This window comes from Macrobrachium rosenbergii, chromosome 51, assembly GCF_040412425.1.
Source record: "Macrobrachium rosenbergii isolate ZJJX-2024 chromosome 51, ASM4041242v1, whole genome shotgun sequence".
NCBI classification, from domain to species: Eukaryota; Metazoa; Arthropoda; class Malacostraca; order Decapoda; family Palaemonidae; genus Macrobrachium; species Macrobrachium rosenbergii.
The window spans coordinates 38467383-38483078 of NC_089791.1; the positions used below are offsets into that span (position 1 = coordinate 38467383).

The 15696-nt window shown below is 36.5% G+C and overlaps 1 long non-coding RNA gene across 2 annotated transcripts in view; it reads right to left on the bottom strand.

Moving 5' to 3' along the window:
• LOC136833328 (uncharacterized) overlaps positions 1 to 8100 on the bottom strand; it is a 157661-nt gene extending 149561 nt beyond the window's left edge. For both annotated transcript variants that reach the window (XR_010851437.1, XR_010851438.1), the window contains exon 1: positions 8051 to 8100. This is a non-coding gene — a long non-coding RNA (uncharacterized lncRNA). The remainder of the gene's footprint in view (positions 1 to 8050) is intronic.
• Positions 8101 to 15696: the final 7596 nt, after the last annotated feature.

A 15696-nucleotide genomic window follows, 5' to 3' on the forward strand; every position in this document is an offset into this window, starting at 1 on the left:
AAAATGCTTCCATCCAAGAAAGTATTTTCTCAGCACAGGGAATTATTTCTTCGCCAGTTGCTTATTTTTACCGCTTCTCCGATTTTCTCCTGTTATCTACTATTCAAAGGCTGCTGTCAAACACCACGAGCATAACTCAGCTGGGAGTAGTAATGTAGTTATAAGACCATTCTTCATGGTAATCGTCAAATCTTTCCACCCCAATATACCTTCGTGAATTATCAAGCTTTCTCAATCATTGTAAAATGTAATAATTAATTTCAATAACCCAAAAACCATATGTTGGGCTCCTAATGTGGCTAAATTTTAATCATCAGCTCAACAAGAAGAAAAAAAAATAAACTTCACCGTTTGCTGCTATTAGTTTGCCAACTCAAGCAATTGCTTGCATGTAATTCTGATAGCAAACATACGGATATCCATAAGAAACTTTACAAAATTGAAATATTTCAATACAAAGCAGTCCTTGAGAGTAAGGTGGGACACAGAGCGTGTCTCATGAATGGGAAAAGCATCATTCAGAATAAATATTCCTGTTCGCAGGGCTGACAGGTTTGCAAAAGAACTTCAGGTGTTTAAACGAAATTCTTCTGTTAATCACAATAAAACGACCCCCATGCACTGCAGTCTTCCTGATTTTAAACAGAAATCAAAAGAGGATAGTCTACAGCCTTGAGGCACGCCGTCTTCCTAATTTAAACGGAAATGAAAAGACGACAGTCTCTAGCCTTGAGGCATGCCGTTCTCCTGATTTTAAACGGAATTGGAAAGAAGACAGTCACAAGCCTTGAGGCATGCCGTCTTCCTGATTTTAAACGGAAATCAAAAGAAGACAGTCTCTGGCCTTGAGGCATCGAGGCATAATTAAAAAAACCAATAAGAACTTGGTCCTGCGCATACCAAGTGTTCTCACAGCATGGAGTTGTACACAGAATTCTAAAGTATTGTTAATGCGAGGTCCTTGCAAGAAATAACACCAATAGCTGGCCGTGTAAAAAGAAAAGGAATAATATTTTAAAAGTGAAAAATCTAAATTAGTCACTCTAACGGTGCAGTAAGAAGTAATGCATTGTATGTATGCAAATACTGCCGGATAGATTAAAAGGAAAAATATCAACCCATTAATTCTTTAGGGTCACCGTTTACTTAAAAACGTATTTTGGTTTTCAGTTTCCTATTACTTTTATTATAAGTTCCATAAAGAAATATATGATCAGGTGAAGCTACATAACACCCAACCCTTTTCTCTCTCTCTCTCTCTCTCTCTCTCTCTCTCTCTCTCTCTCTCTCTCTCTCTCTCTCTCTCTCTCTCATGTATGCACATACACAAACCTCGTTTATCATCAGATCTGCGACCTGCACGTTGAAGAGTAAATGGTAAGAACACTTCCAAAGACATTAGATGCTTCAAATGAATTAAAAACCGAACGCTTTGATAAACCTCCATTTGATTGTGATTTTGAATAGCATTATCTCCCCTTTTCTCTCTCTCTTGTTCCATAATTAGTGATGTAGTTGTTTTCCGTTACTGTTATCACAATACTTACATCAACATGAGGTTTGACTCATAAGTGAAGATCTGTGTTGGCCATGAGTCATTCTGACAATTTCAACAACATGATGGGACGTGATTCCCTTTGAAAAGACCTAACTATTGACAGGTGCCTATCGAGAACTTTTTAATGTTTTAGACTGTGATTAATATTCCTTGTTGTTTATAACTCACTGCTCCCACACGTAAGTAAACAGGCATAATAACATTAATAAAAGAATTACAGATAATATTCTATTTATGTGCAATTGTCAAGTACGCGTAGCATGGCCTTGATGTTGTTCAATCATTTTAAGAACGCACATTATCTATTATTTGTGATGAATCCACTCGAGAGGACACGTTTATACTTATATAAATCTGAAACATCAGACAATGATTTTCTGGGATCTATAAACAATATTATAATTCAAAATGAGCCCACATTTATATAGAACAGCCAAAAAGCCCATTATATTCCACTGTGGAAGTCCAGTACGTGTGAAAATAAAACGCACATTAGATAGCTATATAGAAATCAAAAATAAAACAAATATACGAAAGGCTCGACGTAAACAAAATGAGTTGACAGAAACAAAAGAGTGGAGCACTTTAAAATTCCAACACAAACTCTAGTAAAACTCCGAGCACCATCCTCCATCACACAGCCAGGTCGTGCTGTTCTGCTTAAGGGACCGAGGGGCCTCTGGTACTAGACAGTAGGATACCATCGTACGTGCATAACGTATGGCCACGGATGCTAAGTGGGACAAATAACATGCACAATCACAAAGGCTCCGGCACCAAAATAGGTGATGGAGGAAATTATCTATTGGACTATTGGTCCGAGAGCTACTCAAGTTTTATTTGACAGGTAAGCTACACAAGAGCCTTTGTCAAATATATGTACCAGTTACAGTACGGGAAGTGGCTCTAAAGCTTACACCAGTGAAATGATGAATTCAAGGCTAGATTGTACCCCAAATCTTAAAACCCAATCATCATCCACACAACTGTTTGTAGCATAATTGCCTGTTTGTTTACTCTCCACGCTCGCTATAGGTATCTTTCGTATGTTTAATTTCTCCCTGTCTTTGTAGTCACTTTTTAGCTCCTTTCAGGTTCTTGTTTTACTTTTTGTATTTGTAAACGTAAAAAAAATATTTTTGAAGTTTTTTCCCGTTATGTAAGTGATGTTTCAAGTATTTATAGTCTGTAATTTTCCAGCCTTGGAGATACATCATGTGATGTTAAACGTTGGCATAATAAACTTGATCTTGTGAGAGACATACATGCCTTTATCCCTGTACCTGTGATGTTTGTCGGGTCTGTTTCCCAAGTGATTCTTCTATATAAACATAATTATATAATATATACTGTATATATATATATATATATATATATATATATATATATATATATATATATATATATATATATATATATATAAGCGAATCCACAGGAAAAAGACAGGCAGAATTCAGTACCAAGCGCTTTCACGTTCATTGACGCATCGTCGGGGCACGATTCGTTCGTGCCGCATCAAACTTGAAAAGCGCTAGTACTGAAACTCTGCCTGTTTTTCTGCTGTGGGATCTGCCATACACACAGTCAGTCAGCATCTACTGTGATTTTTTAAATATATATATATATATATATATATATATATATATATATATATATATATATATATATGTGTGTGTGTGTGTGTGTGTGTATGTATGTTGGTGTACGTGTAATTTAACTAACCTGTCATTTAAGAGAACACAGAAATCATTACCGTACCCAGTTTTGCTTATTGCTTAATTGATCAGTGTGTCCAATGCCACAAAGCTAGAAACCCTATTGCTTATCATTCTATACTGAAAATTAGTGTCGTGGACAAAGTTTAGGATTTTATGACATTATAAACGCAGCTTTGTTCTCCTGATCTGGATTTTTCAGTATTTACCTCCAGTGTGTCACCCATTATTGGCCATTTCATCTTACTCTATCACTCCGTTCACTCCCTTGTTAAAAGTGTTGAAATAATTGTGTCAGCTCAAAGTAAGGATTCATACCCAATAACTGATTTGACGACTAAATGGAACAATACTGTTATCGACTGAATTGTTTGGAAATGAGCGAGTTTCTCATGGAAACTAAAAGATTCCAAATTATTAACCTTTCCATCCGTCAGTTATAAATTTGGAGTTCACGTTAATGTATGATGGAAGTTTAGTGTAAAAGCTACTTCTCCAATAGGGTTGTACTCCATAAGAGGGCGCGTACAGTCGTGCTGGGACAGTAGCGTCTACACTAAACCTACATCAGCTGCGAACCGAACTCCAACCTTTATAACTGACGGATGGAAAGGTTACTGTTACTGCTCATCTTGGAATCCTTTAGCTTTAATGAAAAACAGACCGAGTTTCTAAAAGGTTAACAGATAATATTATTTCCTTCATTCGTCGAATCACTTGAGCTAACTAACTGTTTCAACACTTCGTTTCAAAACATATTTTTGTGGGAAAGGGAACAGCTAGACCATGTAAAGAATTATGATTAACTAGGCCCATACCACTTACATATCTAGCTAATAATCGTCAACTTGTCTTGTATCCCTGTTCTATGGCATTCTTCTTAACAATTAAATAACGATTCTCCGCTTGCATTCATTAAAAGTGGTACGGTTTGAAACGGGGACAACATTGTTTTGAATTCTAAGATTTGTTGCAATTAGTCTCATAACCTACAACTTGTCTCACATTCATTTATACACATCCACTATTTACTTCGCATAGCTTATGATTATTATTGTTTACACTCATTACATCCTTCAACTTTATTTTTCAATCTACCACTCAACTCATTTCCCTCAGTATACCAACAACCAAATACCATTTACAGCCTTTTCAAATACGGTTCTCCTAATCCTCATTCACTCCAGCCACTCTAAACTTACCAGGAGAACCAACTATTTCTCCACCACCTACTTTAGCATTCACATCACTCACTGCTACCAGTTGGTCACCTGACCAGTCAGGCACAGAACAATTCAAACTTTCCCATAAACTTTCTCTTTTAGTCTCATGCTCTCCCATTCCTGGTGTACATAACTTATACTAACCTTCTCTCCTCCTTCTCACATTTGCAGTGCTCTTGCCGCAACAAGAACTATTTTCCCCCTTGTCCTAAATCTTACAACTCCGTGAAATAGTCAATAAGTTCTTCTCAGTCACGAACACCTTTGCCTTTTGCTGTGGTTTTTCTTTTATTTTCCAAGACATCAAGAGTTGTCCTTAGGTTGATCCAATGTCAGACAATTGCACACGTCTCTACCACATCGACACGTATTCAGAACTACAAGACCTAATATTAATATTTTGTCTTCCCCGACATGTTTAGACATGAATGCAGGGTAAACAGGCATGAACAGGGTAAGGGGTGCAAACAGCTCACGCATTAACAAACACGGCTGACTAAATTGGCAACCAAATGTTCGTACCCATACTACAATCTTAAAATAAAAAAAACAAAGTGCACAAAGAAGTGAGAGGCAGTAATAAAACCACCTCTAATGATACGAAAGGTAACATAATTAAGTTTACTCAACTTTCAAATTTAGTCAGTGGTAGAGCAATATGAACAAGCTAAACAGTTTACCTAATCAACAGTATATCTGAAAGCGACGGTGTTCTAAACCTAGACAATTCAGCACTTCATATACTGTAAATAACAACTTCATTGGTTCCTCGTTGGGCGAGTGGGTTCCGTTCTCAGCTAGCACTCTGCTGGCCGCGAGTTCGAATCTCCGACCGACCAATGAAGAATAAAAGGAATTTATTTCTGGTGATAGAAATTCATTTCTCGCTATAATGTGGTTCGCATTCCACAATAAGCTGTTGGTCCCGTTGCTAGTAACCAATTGGTTCTTAGCCACGTAAAATAAATCTAATCCTTCGGGCCAGCCCTAGGAGAGCTGTTCATCAGCTCAGTGGTCTGGTTAAACTAAGATACACTTACTTAGAATATTTCAACTTCAGGCTGGTAACTATTGAATCCCACCACGTACTGCAATTTCAAATTTCATTCTAACCACTAGTTTTTTTTTGCAAAAGCCTGGATTTATCAAAGTACTGGTATATTAGCGTACACCAAGCCAGATAATGCGTGCTTCTAGAACAGATTTCAAGTGATAACGATTTCCTATTAAGACTTTCTTGCCAAGAGCATTTTGGCCTATATCCAGTTCCAATATCGGCTAGCCTGAGAGCGAATGAAAACCTAAAACACACTTTACTGAGTTTCTTCCTAGTTACATCTTCCCATACAAATATATGTCTCTGTAATCACTCGGTCTTTGATTCCTATACAAACAAATATCTCTCATTTGGAATACCTGTCATTTAACAACATACTCTCTATTTCGATTTATGGTTTAGAGAAGTTAGAAACGGCATTTGCGTTCTTTCTTCTTCTTCTTCTTCTTCTTCTTCTTCTTCTTCTTCTTTTAACGTGCTTGTTTTCCCATTTTGTATGGGGTAAGCACGATGCCTTCTTTTGAAGGACTTTTGATTTGGCTTTGGGGTAGACCGTAGTCTCGATCGGCTGCCTAACGTATTGTATAAAACAAAAACAAGCACCCACAATCTCACAGTGCTAGTACATGAAGTAGACATTTCCATCCTAAAAGCCTAACCACTACTTTCAGAATTTAACGGTGATTGAATGTGCTTGGAAAAAACAACCCAATTCTGGAGAAAAATAATAAGTCTAGTAAAATTAAACAGCTTGATTGTTAACTAATAAATACGTATATATAAATACCTTTTGTACGTGTTACCCTAGACAATAAAGTATGCATTATGTATGATTGTACGTGTTATTGTTAGGTTAGTATGGAGCAATTTATCATCTTTAAATATTTCTCCTCAAAGCTACTTACTTATTCGTGATAATGCAAATTTTGTCTTCTGTTGATGCGCATTACTGCTACTTTTTAACCCTTTTCTTTGTAAGATCTAAAACCTTTTCGTACAATTGTGATTCTTTTTTTTTTTTTGCTTTTTGCTTTCCATGAGAAATTTTTTTTTTAATTAATCGTATATAGGGGATGCCTAATAAAAAGTGACAATCAGTAAATTTTATCGAGAATCGTCTTCCTCTAAAGTAATGACTTTCCTATTTCGTTGAGTTGAGTTGAGCTGAGTTGAATATAGAATTTAGGCCAAAGTCTAAGCGCTGGGACCTTTGGGGTCATTCAGGGCTGAAACGGAAACTGACAGTACAAAGATCTGAAAGGTGTAGCTGGAGGAAAATCTCGCAGTGCACTATGAATCAATTGCTAGGAGACGGTGGAACGTAAGATCGAAGAAAGAGAATATGAAAGGAGGTACAGTAAAAGGAACGAAAAGGGTTGCAGCTAGGAGCCGAAGGCACGCCGCAAGAACCTCAAGTAATACCTACAGTGCACCGTATGAGGTGCACTGACGGCACTAACCCCCTACGGAAACTTTCCCATTTCATTACACTGATTGACTTATAAAAATCATCATCACAAGACTACATTCTTAAGAGATTGAAGCAAAGCGAATTTTTCTGCCTTTATACAAAAAAAAAAAGGACTGAAAAGACTCGGTAGTTGTGCAGAGGCGCTTTGATAGAGAATAATAAAACAAAATTTCATTGGGTATCATCGGATCCATCTCTAGATCTGAACTAAATAAAAGAAGAGGAACTTCTTAAAATAACATTCCGCCCGAAAAGTATTGGAATTCGATGAGCCGCAGCAGCCATACCAACAAGGTGCTCTTTGAAGCTACTCCATTACTTTATTGGCACGTTTCTTTGACTGTGGCAGCAGTAATCAAGGGTTGTTCGGAGGTCCCAGGTGGCATTCACTCAAAAAGCCTTTCGGCAGCTGCAGCGTGTGCATTATGCAAAGGCTCTTCCGACACGGCAGCGATTCCCCGGAATAGCTTCTATCTATCCGTATCCCAAAGGGATGATTTTTTCTCTTTCTCTCTCTTTTTCTGTAAATGCCGAACCGCTCATTCAACCGACAATTAGTAGATGTTTTGCTTTGAGCACCATTTTATTGAAGTGGTTCGTAACTGAGAAACCGATGGCCATGTAGACTACTGTCTAAACGAAAAAAAGAGAGATAATACCCACTGCAGATAATTGCTTTTCCACACGAAGCCGGCATGCAACCACAATAGGGAAATCAGACAAGAGCAAGAACGCCACAAAGGTACTTGTGCAAAGTACCTTTTAGCATTTAAACCCATTTTGAGAAAGTTACCACTGAACGACCCTAGCAGAACAGACCTAATGTACACAGACCCAAAATATTCTGTACATGGCGGAGAAAACAGTAAGAGAGAGAGAGAGAGAGAGAGAGAGAGAGAGAGAGAGAACAGGTACTCTCAGCGTCTACAATCCCCTACTATAAAATAGTGGTGGATGAAGTAACTATGACTCCGTTATAAATCATAAATTACAGTACATTTAAAGGCATTAATTATATCTACTTACACATAACAGGTCAGCCGTGTAATCTCAGGATGGAAATCAGGCCTCTGGAAGGAAGAAAACAATAAATGAATTAAATGAAAACGTACATAAATAAAGCAAGTCAAACAAACCGAAAATTTATCAAAATCAGAACAAACTGTAAAAATGAAATATATTTTATTTTTTGTTAAACTGATATACAAGGCGGAGAATCCCGAGTGTGTTACTAGCAAGGACTTTTATTATTATTATTATTATTATTATTATTATTATTATTATTATTATTATTATTATTAAAAGCTGTCTTAATTTCCCACTGTAAAAGTGATCCTTTCAGACTCTTGTCCGTTTTGTCTCCTTTACAATAGACAATAGTGTGCGTGAACAAGAAGTATGACTGGACTTTACTAAAAGTTTCATCTTGCCGTCAGAAAAAGACTAGGAAAGCCTATGTGCTTAGGTCTACTTATTCCTAAACCACAGAAGTAACCCAGTGATGCCCTTTACATCAGAGCACCTTGAGAAGGGTTACTCCTGTAGTAGTGTTCGAGCCACGCTGGCGGCCTATCCAACCTAGAAATATGTTTAGAATTTAGCATAACTCATAAGGCTATCAAAACTGAATATCCAAAGTATTTAAGAGATTTATACAAATAATATAGCCAACGAACGGTATGAACCCAACACTCGCTAGACAGTTTCAAGTTATCTGAACGAGGGCTGTATACAATACGCTCTTACTCGATATTAGGACTGAAAATATGGTCTTTTGAGATTTTCTTATCGTCTGATTCTTATAATAAAAACGAACCAGAAAAGAACCCTACTGAAGTTAGTAAACATATGGCGGCCGTCCCCATCCCAAAATAAGAGGCCGTGCCAGAGGCGAAAAGTGAAAAAGAAATTCTCTTCGGTACTCGCAGATTTCACATCATTTTTTGCTTTTAAAAGTAAAGAACGAATAATTTACCATAATCTTAAATTCTAACATTTCATTGTTTCCATTACAACTCGAGTGTTCCCTTTTGCAAAGACTTCGGAGATTCTCGAATACCACTGCCAAATATTGAGATGGAATTAAGCATGCACTTCATAAACTGCTAAATCGTAAGTAACCCAAGACACACAAATAATAAATAACACTTAACAAGTTAAGGATTTCAAGAAAGCTGAAACAAAAATCGAGAAAGAACATACCTGAACCCAGTGGGACGCAATTAGACGAGAATTAGACGAATCAACCGCACCGATAAAAGATGAAACGGCACAACCAAACGCACAGCTGGACAGTACCACTTACCCGGCCGGTCCTTAACGCTCGAACTTCATCTTCAAACGCAGTTGCCAAGGGTCGTGAAAACGCGCTTTCTCTTCGTTTATTCGTTATTTATTTTCATTTAAAGCTTTAAAACCACTGACCATAGTAAGCGCTCTCAACTAAGGCTTATCCGAAAAGGTTAACGACATTAGGTCACTTCCATTTCTTTAAGAGGAGCTCTCATCATAATAAGGTACAAGTATCATCAATATGTTAACTGCCTTGTTATGAGATTTCCTTTATTTGTGTACACGCACACACGCGCGCGCGCATATGTGTGTGTGTGTGTGTGTGTTTGTGAGAGAGAGAGAGAAATTCACTCGAATTCTAGAATAAATTTGTTGACTTGGAAAGCATTACAACACCCTGATTTCGAAATTAAAATGCACTTCTTCTCTTTACTTTAGAGAGAGCGAGAGAGAGAGAGAGAGAGAGAGAGAGAGAGAGAGAGAGAAAATACAATTATGTATCAGTAATATATTCATCAGAATTTTCTCTCTTGCTCGATCACAAGCATTTACTAAAAATTAAAAGCTAATATGCAAGACCGTAAATTACATGGCAGCTACATACTGTGTTTTTTTTTTTTTTATGATCAGGAAAAACATGTAGGCATTTATCACTTCATATAAACGCAAGTTTGTGTATGAGAAGAAAATTCTTTTTTAAATCAAGTTCACTAATATACATTTGAAGTGAGCTGGACATTCGTTTCTCGTAAATTCGGTAACATTATGCCGAACATTACCTCAGTACAAAGAATGAAGCATAAGTACGCCATTGACAACACAAACAGTTAACTAAATGGTGTAAAGGATGAATAAATGTTAATTTTCCAAGCTTCCCACTGTTACTCATTGTTAGTGGAAATTAAAAAAAAAAAACGAAAAAAATATATTGAAATAAACCCTAATATGAATACCGTCGCAAAAGATAACAATAAACGAAAATAAACAGTCGAACAACCTCAGAGCATTTTCAAAAATTCTCATTACTATATTGGCTTATAATTAAGCCAGTCAACTCGGAATCATTCCTTGACACATCACACACTGAGCGTTGAGGTCACGCTGAATAATTCCAGGAGGAATAACTGAGCGTGATGGTGAGGAAAACAAAAAACTATAAGCAATGCTCAGATAGCAAATGGGTCAGTGATAAAACCGGATTAGAGAGAGAGAGAGAGAGAGAGAGAGAGAGAGAGAGTAATTATGACAAGAATTCTCAACACCCAATAATTATATTTTACGTTTATTCCCTAAGATTCAGCGCCCAGTCTCAGTCATACATAATGAATTACATCTGTTATTTGCGTCATAACACAATCAGGATATATGTGTGTTAAATAATATCACTGGCGTCTCATAAATTATGCGATAGGGATGAGGCGCCGCTGCTTTAATACGATCATGAGAAGATCCATAATATATTTTTACTTAATTCTGCTTTATAATTGGGTAAAGTCTTGACACATTATTTTACTAAATAATTCCTGATGTGTTATCTTCTTTTTAACCCCCACTGTCTTCACGTGTTTTCGATTGTTACTGGTATATATATATATATATATATATATATATATATATATATATATATATATATATATATATATATATATATATATATACATACATACATGTATATGTATACATATGCATATATGTATGTGTATAGATGTGTATATAATTTATGATATATATATATATATATATATATATATATATATATATATATATATATATATATATATATATATATATATATATATATATATATATATATATATATTAGTTAGTAACTATGCATACATTTACGAACATATTAAGGCAGAATTGTGGAAGAATAATAATTGTCTTTACAGACACACAGACAGACAGACAGAAAGAAGGTGAAGTATATTGAGTAAAATCTTGCATTATTTCACCTCCTCACTGTAACTCTTGAACGATAAGGACAGAGATATTCCAGATAAGATTCCAAGAAAAGAAATCGTTCACTTGGATTTTCCAGCAGATAAATCCCAAAGGAGGGCGATTTAGATGCCAGTTTACCAAAACCTTCGTCCGGGCGAGAAATTTGGAACTTGGAAGCCGGTCTCTCTCTCTCTCTCTCTCTCTCTCTCTCTGGGGGCCCTTGCATTCATTATTGCTTTCTTGTGTGTGCGAATGAAGTCTTTTGTATCCGCGATGCGGACTTTTTATTAAAGAATCAGGGAGGAAAAGGGACCGCCGTGAAGAACGAAGGAACATACGAAAACAGTAACGACATCATTACGGACGCCAAAAAAACGCAGATGAAATTGTTTTCGGCCTCAAAGAACTCGTTCTTTACTTCCGCACTTTGTTTTCCCGCTTTTCAGATGCGGACATATTTCTGCTTTCAAAAGATGTGTTTGTGAGAAAATCTGGTGGTAAAAATCGCTTTTACAGTCTTCGTGATGCAGCGTTAAATTCACGCCCTTTCATGTCTCCAGCGCAAGCACAAACTTACGGTTTCGGGATCTATGAACGTATCCATACATACATACATACATACATACATACATACATACATACATACATACATACATACATACATATATAAAAAATGTAGTTTTATTTTAACAGATTATAAGTACATATGAAATTGAATAAAGTCTTATCCTTCGTGGTTATAAAACCTTGAAAAGAATTCGGTTTAGAACGAGATATTACTTGCAATTTTGGAGTTTTCAGTAAAAATCTATTTAAAAAAAAACAGAAGATATCAATAATTTTTTTAAATCATTGTGTCGCTGTTGCAGTCCATTGTTGAACACTCTCTGGTAAACTTCTTGAAAGGTCCATAAATACTGATAGATTCGATAATATGGCTGTAACAAAGACGATTTTTTATCCAACAATTTTACATGTCATTTACCAACCAGGATTCAAGAATAAAGTAAGTTTTCAAATTAAAGATTACTTATATACTATACTGAACTTTATCGAACACTTATCATATATAATAAATAAACTAGAGATAGCAGATTTCAGTTATCATCTCCGCGCCATGTCAGCATATTTCTGGAAGAATGTTACCTGTGTTTTTCGTATTAAAAGTGGTAATCCAGGTAAGATAATTACCAAGAAATTATTACACTAAAGGCCATATTTATAGACGAACAAATAAAGAATTAGACGAACTGCGAATAATTGCAAAGACTAATAAGAACAGACCTTTGTGGGAGGCATGGCTGATTTTAATTTTCATGAATATAATTTCAGTAAAGATTTAAAACACATAATATTTAAAAGGAAAAATCAATTACGTTCTGAATAATTTTGCCAACGATGAAGAGGCAATGTAATTTTAGTGCATGAAAGCTTGCTTCGTGGTATACATTTTTCAGGAAAATGTTTGATAAATCTTTTCGTAAATTTACTTGTTTTTTTCTTGTTGAAAATAAAAAAAAGTAGTTACATGAATTAACAAACTGTGTAGAGAAGTATAATGAAAAAGTAATATTAACAATAACTGACAAATAACGAAACTTGAAAATGAAGCAACCGCCATTCTAACATATTTGAGTCGCTTGACTCTCCGCAGGTGGCGGAGATATATTCCATTATTACTGTCCAATAAAATCCAACATTTCCGCTTTGAACAAACTTTGTCCAAATATTTTTCCCCGAAATATGAAATGACTCACCTGCCAAGCAAGGTGGTTTGCGTTGGGAATTTATCGTTCCGCCTTTTGCATGCATTTCTTTGCTTGGCATTTTACTCAGATTTTTGCCGTCACATAAATAGTTCACAATTCAGACTGCAAAAGTCTGGCTTGGTGAAAATTTAAACTTTATCTTATATTGTTTTGCCAGGAAATCAAAGCTTCATTAACGGGAATTGTTTGGGTTCATATATTATTTTAAAATCTGTGCTTGCTTTGATCGAGACTAAAATCACGACACGTTTTTCAATAGCTATTTTCACTAAAAATATTTAGCTGTTTGCGAACCACAAACACAGACATGAAGTAAGGACTCCCTCTGAACTATACGCCATAAAAGTACCGAAATGATTATGACTTGTATTTATGTTCACGATCTGTTGTTTTCCCTGGAAGCTGGAAAGAATCCCGCGGAGAATTTCGAGAGGCAAGAGTCATGATTTTGTAGCTATTGACTCCAGAGACGACGAGAAACAGATATTAAAATCATGCATGGAAACTTCATACAAGAAACTGCGATCCAATTCAACCAATGAATTCTGCAGTGATATTTATGCCGAGTCATTATTTTGTATGACTATGCTACTGTAGTTTCTACTAAGTTAAAATATCAAAGTACAATGACGTAGCACTAAAACTCTAATGTTAACATGAAACCAAATTTTCCACCGATAATCCTCTGCGTCAACACTATAAGGTGAGCTCTAACTTTACCTTGCCATGGCTAAACAAAGTAGTTCAAAACATTGCATACTGATAAAGAACAATATCACGAACAATCATGGGGACACTATTCAGTAATTGTATCACCTGGAAGACCTGAAAGTGAGTGACACCCGGCACAGTAAATATCACTTCCATATAACCTGTAATTTCAGAGGCGATTGAATCCTGCCCTGCAATTAGTCAGAAAATCGTCTCAGGGAAGCGGGATCTCTTAAGACCCTCAGAGTGACTAAACAGATGCTATTGAAGGCGCTAATTATATTCCAGTGGGGGTAGACGAAGGGTGCTGGGAAACATATGGAGATGCAGATAAGGGCAGAAACAGACAGGCAGACAGATTTGGCTTTCACTTACAATATTCGTTGTAATTAATAAAATGTATTTGCTGGGGCCGGGGACTTTGGAGAAGGGGGAATTTCAGGGTTAGTAATTTATTCTTTAGATTCAGTTTTTAGTTTTCTGAGAAGAAAACTATTGTGCTGGCTTTGTCTGTCCGTCCGCACTTTTTTCTGTCCGCCCTCAGATCTTTAAAACTACTGAGGCTAGAGGGATGCAAATTGGTATGTTGAGCATCCACCCTGCAATCATAAAACATACCAAATTGCAGCCCTCTAGCCTCAGTAATTTTTATTTTATTTAAGGTTAAAGTTAGCCATAATCATGCTCCTGGCAACGCAACAACACAGGCCACAACAGCCAATGAGAGTTGCGTGGGCCGCGGCTCATACAGCATTATCCCGAGACCACTTAAAGATAGATCTATTTTCGGTGGCCTTGATTATGCGTTGTACAGAAAACTTGACTGCGCCGGAGAAACTTCGGTAGAAGTGGTCAGCTCCATGCCCTGTCGCATGATGTTCAAGGCGATTATGTGCCCACGTCTGGCTTTTCTTGATGGTTACCTATCCAAGAACTGAGCAGTTCCAACGTTGCTTAATTTTTCTGTCAGAATGACCAATATAAAACTTTAGCTAAAAATGTTCGATTGGGTTCCAAGTTCCCTGAAATTTCTTGGATACAGAATCATATAATAATGTATGACTGAAAAAAATTGTTGTTGTAAGTTCACTTCCAATAATACGTAAGAAGTGAACTTACAGTTACATCTGAAAGACTTCCGTAGAATTTTCTTTCTCAAGTCTCCCTGGAAAAGAACATCTATGATAGCAAAAATATGTCGGCATCTTGAAAGAAGGAAAACAAAGTGAAGAGGTTCTTTGAAGTTGGAAACAATTTACGCTGCCTTTTTACCGTCTATAATGATGCCGTTGCCGTTTTAATACGCCGTTCTATTCTTCTCACATTTCCTCTTTTTTTCCCCCCCACGATCCCTTACACGCAATTCTTCGCCATCGTAGTCGCTAAAAAAAAAGTCAACTTCGTGGGTATGAGAGGCTTTATTCGCACGTACAAAAAAAAAAAAAGCAATAATGAATGCAAGGGACTCAAGAGGCGACGTACAAGTTCCAAATTCCTTGCCTGGCCGGAGATTCTGGAATACTCGCATCTAAATCGCCCTCTTCGGGGATTTATCTGCTGGAAAATCCAACTAAACGAACTCTTCTCCCGGAATCTTATCTCGAATATTTCTTGGTATCTGCCAAAAGTCAGCGCGGAGAAGATAAATGATGCAAGATTCTACTTGATAGACTCTCTCTCTCTCTCTCTCTCTCTCTCTCTCTCTCTCTCTCTCTCTCTCTCTCTCTCTCTCTCTCTCTTTCCCCTGTTTAAGAAAAGATATATTGCTAAATCTACTGCAATGGAATGCACTCCATAAAATCTGGTTGGTAAGAAATTTTTACTGCTTTACTAGTTCGTTTCATATTTTTATTAATTACTCTGATATTAATTATTTTTTGATATTTGTTATACAAGAAAACAGCTTCACCTGATCACAAATCGCTCTTCCGCCATGAATGAAAGCATTCAGTCATT